Source organism: Orycteropus afer, unplaced genomic scaffold, assembly GCF_000298275.1.
Source record: "Orycteropus afer afer isolate SDZICR_OR568_19922 unplaced genomic scaffold, OryAfe1.0 scaffold00050, whole genome shotgun sequence".
NCBI classification, from domain to species: Eukaryota; Metazoa; Chordata; class Mammalia; order Tubulidentata; family Orycteropodidae; genus Orycteropus; species Orycteropus afer.
The window spans coordinates 14416521-14421620 of record NW_006921637.1 but is presented as its reverse complement, the minus strand read 5'-3'; positions in this window follow the sequence as shown (position 1 = coordinate 14421620).

Below are 5100 nucleotides of genomic sequence, written 5' to 3'. Positions count from 1 at the left end.
GCCACTCCTCGGAAGGAAGGTTGGGCAATCCTACTTCTGTAGTGATACTGCCTCGGAAACCCAAGAAGGGGTCGCTATGAGTCGGGGCCGACTTGACAGCACACAACAACACACACACACATACACACACACACACACACACATATATATATATATGGAGATATCTATATCTATATCTGTATCTGTATCTATATCTATATCTGTATCTATGTCAATGAAAGTCAGCTTCCAAGTCAGGAATTTTACCATGTATAAGAAAGGACATTCTTTCAAGACAAAGGAGTCAATTCCTTAATAACATGCAACAATAATCACACCTTCAAATTACATAAAGAAAAAAAAAAAACACCTGAAAAGATAAATAGACATATCAGATAATAGTTACAATTTCAACATTTCTCTCTCAGTAATTAATTGGAAAAGTAGATCCCCTTCCCCACCACACACAAAAAAAATCGGTATGATTCACAAAACTTGAACAATACAATTATGAGAGCCAGCATCAAGATAGTCTTCAATGATCCCCCATTCTGGTATCTATACCTGTGTGGTTCCCTCCAGATCACACCAGTGTTCAGACCTCTGTGTTTTCCCTCCATATATACCAGTGTTCATACCTCTATGTGGCTCCCTTCATGTTGCACCAGTGTTCATACTTTTGCATGGCTTGTTCCACATCTCACATTGTTCATACCTCTGTGTAGTCCCCCAAACATCACATCAGTGTTCATATATCTGTGTGACCCCCCAAATTCTACCAGTATTCATACTTCCATGTAGCTCCCACCATATCACACCAGTATTCACTCCTCTGTGTGCTCCCTTCCATTTCATAGTGATTGTTACTCTATGTAGTCACTACATACAACACCAACATTCACACCTCTGTGTGGTCCCTCCACACCACACCAGTGTTCACACCTCTGTATGGTCCTTCCACATCATACCAGTGTTCACATCTCTGTGTGGCTCCTCCACATTGCACCAGTATTTATATCTCTGTATGATTCCTCCACCTCACATTAGTGTTCACACCTCTGTGTGGCCCCTTCACATGACACCAGTGTTTATTCTTCTTTGTGGTGCTTCCACATTGCAGTGTTCACACCTTTGTGTGGTTCCTCCAAATCACACTAGTGTTCACACAACTCTGTGGTCCCCTCCACATTGCACAAGTGTTCATACCTTTATACGGCCCCCTCCACTTCATACCAGTGTTCACAGCTCTGTGTGGTCCCTCCACATGGCACCAGTGTTTATTCCTCTGTGTGGTCCTCTCCGCATGATACCAGCTTTCATACATCTGTGTGGTCCCTCCACATTGCAGAATGTTTGTACCTCTCTGTGTGTGTCCCCTCTGAATCACGCTAGTGTTCACACCTGTCTAGTCCATCCACATCACACTGTGTTCACACTACTTTGTAGTCTCTCCACCTCACATCAATGCTCATACCTCTGGGTGGTCCCCTCTGCATTGTTGCACCAGCATTCACAACTCTGTGTGGCCCCTCCACATCACACCAGTGCTCATACCTCTGTATGGCCCTCTTTACATCTCACATTGTTCAAAGCTCTATGGGGCTTCCTCCAGGTTGCACCAGTGTTTGTACCTCTGTGTTACCTTCTTCACAGCAGGGGCTGATTAACACAAGATCAGTAGGCAATACAGCAGACTGCTGGCTTCAGAGGCTGACCAAAATTCAAGACTGGCAGGTAAGATGGCAGGATGTTGGCTCACAGGCTGCGAAGGCAATAATCCTTAGAGCAGCAAGCAATATGGCAGGCCACTACTGGGTCAAGTCTGAGAACTGGAGGTCTGATGATGATAAGCCAGATGCAGGATTCAGATCAAGTAAAAAGCCGAAAACTTTGCCAGAGCACTTTGACATATATTGGAAACAGAAGCCTTAGCCCAGTCATGTTGTTCTGGTTCCCTAGTGCTGCTCTGACAAGAAACATACCACAAATGGGATGGCCTTAAAAAACAGGAGTTTATTCTTACAATCTGGAGGCTTTAAGTCCAAGTTCAAAGTGCAAGGCTCTAAGGGCTGGGTGAAAGCCCCTCAACCTTGGGGTCCAGCTCCTGGCCCAGTGGAGCTAGAGACGTTTCTTCACTCAGACACTTGCTAGCTGCTGAGGCTGAGAAGCCCCAAGGTTGACAATTGAAAAAGCACAGTCCTGATGTTACCAAAGCACACGGCAGACCAGTAACTTAAGTCCATTGTAAGTCCTAAGGTCAGCAGATCATAGAAGGCTGCTGAGCAACGGCATGGCTACATGCAGGGTCCAAGCATGCCACAGGCAACTAGAGACCATTCCCAAGGCTTCTCCTCATATATGGGAAGCAGACCACATCCCAAAGGCAGCTCCTCAGCTGCTTGTGGAAGATCCTACAATGTAGGTGATTGCCAGTCTCATTGTGGGGAATAACTACCACCAGCTGCCCAGCCACTCAAGCAGGCCCAGCCAAGTTGACACACAAACATAACTACCACACAGGTCTTCAGAGATTGCAGCTTCAGCCAGTACCTTGACTGCAACTTCATGAGAGACCTTGAGCCAGAAGCACCCAACTTAGTAGCTCTCTAAGAAACCTCATGAGATTATAAATGTTTATTGTTTTAATCTGAAAATTATACTAAGTTGTTATCTAGTAAGAGATAAACAATATAACTATGAATAATTGATTCAATTGACAATTTATAGAATATTCCTCTAACAAGAGCAGAATACACATTCTTTTCAAGTGTCCAAGGAAACTTCATTAAATTTATCATATTGTAAGCCATAAAACATATCTTGCTGTGTTGCTCATCATTTATTTTCTTCTACATTTTTTACCAATAATTCTTTCTTTCTTTTTCCTTTTCAGAACTTCCTTCTAAAACCACTTTTCCTGCTGTTTTAAATATATCCTTCAAGATTTACTTTAGTGAGGATCTGTTTGCAGCTAACTCGAATATCTGTTTGTGTGAAAATTACTTTTTTTTAAAAAATTTCATTCTTGAAAGCTATTTTAAGTGATATAAGTCTAGACTAATAATTTTTCTGTAAGAACATTGAGAACTGTCTTCATTTTTGCTATTGAGAAGTCAGATGTGACTTTAATTGTCATTTCTATGTAGCTAATATACTTTTCCTTTAGTTGTTTTTAAGGCTCTGTGGTGGTATAGTTGGAGCTCTGGTGGCCTAGTACCTAAGGTAATTGACTGCTAACCAGCAGGCTGGTGGTTCAAACCTAGCAGCCGTTCCTCGGAAGGAAGGTTGGGGAATCTACTTCCATAGTGATACTGCCTCAGAAACCCAAGGAGGGGTCGCTGTGAGTTGGACCTGACTCTATGGCAGTGAGGTTTTTTTTTTTTTTTTGGTAGTGTAGTGGATAAGGCACTTGGCTTCTAACTAGAAAGTCAGTGGTTCACACCCACCAGCTGCTTGTGAAAGGAAGATGAGAGATCTACTTCCATAAATATTTACTGCCTCAAAAACCCAATGGGGTTGCTATGAGTGGGAATTGACTGGATGGCAGTGAGTTTGGTTTTTAAAGTTTAGGTTTTTTTTAAAAAAAAACTATTTTTTTTTTCAAGGTAGGGCTCAACAAGCTACAGTCCATGTGCCAAATCTGGCACATCACTAATTTTTATAAATTTTTATTGCAGCACAGTTGTGCTCATTCATTTATGTACTGTCTGTGTCTGCTTTTGTGCCACAACAAAAAGATGAGTAGTGGTAACAGAGAAATTATGACTTAACTAATTTTTTTACTAAGTAGACCTTCATAGAGAAAGTTTGCTGAAACTTGGTCTATGATATTTTGCAATTTTTCTATGATGTGTCTTTTTATTTATACTGCTTGGGATTCTCTGAGTTTCTTGAATCTGAGGATTTTTATCTTTTATAAGTTCTGGAAAATTCTCAGGTGTTATTACTTTAAATATTGCTTTTGATTTTACATTTCTTTTTTTTTTTCTTCTGGGATCCCAGTTAGACATTTCCAAGTAGCCTTCATATTTTTTACTTTTTCTCTTAATCTTTCTTTCAAATTTTGTACCTTGTGTTCTTTATGCTTCATTCTACATAGTTCCTTCAGATGTATTTTCCATTCCATTAATTCTCTCTTCATTATCTTTTCTGATGTTAAACCCAACATTGAGCTTTTAATTTAAATTCTTATATTTTTCATTTTCCAAGCTTTGGTTGTAAAAAACATTTTATTCTTTATACATATTATATATATTCTTTGATATACTGTGCACAATAATTCCAATTCCAAAGATGCAACACTCACAGGGCAAAGTTTCCTTCTGTAAAGTCACTATGAATTGGTGCTGACTCAATGATACCTAATAACATCCAGTGTTAACGTATGTGTGTTAGACTGGGTTCTCTAGAGAAACAAAAACAAGTAAAGCTTATATATATGTATATATATAGAGAACTTTATCTTAGGAAAATGGCTCACACACGTATAGAAGCTGGCAAGTCCAAAGTTCCTGGATCAAACGTCAAGCTGGAGGCTTTTCCTGGCTCTTTCAACTGCAGGGGCTGAGGAGCTCAAGACTGGCAGGCAGTACTTTGGTTGTTGACTCCAATGAATGATGAATCCAAGATTTCCAGGCTAAATGGTGGACTGTTCGCTCATGGACCGTTGTAGGTAGCACAACAGAATCCTGATCCACAGAAGAATGTCTCTCTTCCCAGGATGTCCTTGAATATACTGGAAGCAGGCCACACCCCTAGGAAAACTCCCCTTCAACAGATTGGCCACTCAGAACATAATCATCTGATCCCATCATGGGAACAACCACACCATAACAGCTCAAACCATACAGAATTGTGGTTCAGTGAAGTTGACACACAGCTCCAACTATCACAGTCCACCCCTTACCAACTTGGCAGTTGTACACATCTTTTTTTTTTTTTTTTAATTGTGATTTGGGTGAAGATTTACAGAGAAAATTCACGTTCCATACAACAGTTTACATATACTTTGTCTCATGACATTGTCCACAGTTTACCACAATGCAACAGCTCTCCTCCCACTTCCTCCCCATAGTTACCTCTTCCCAGTGTCTATCCCTCCATGGACTCCTGCCCCCTAAA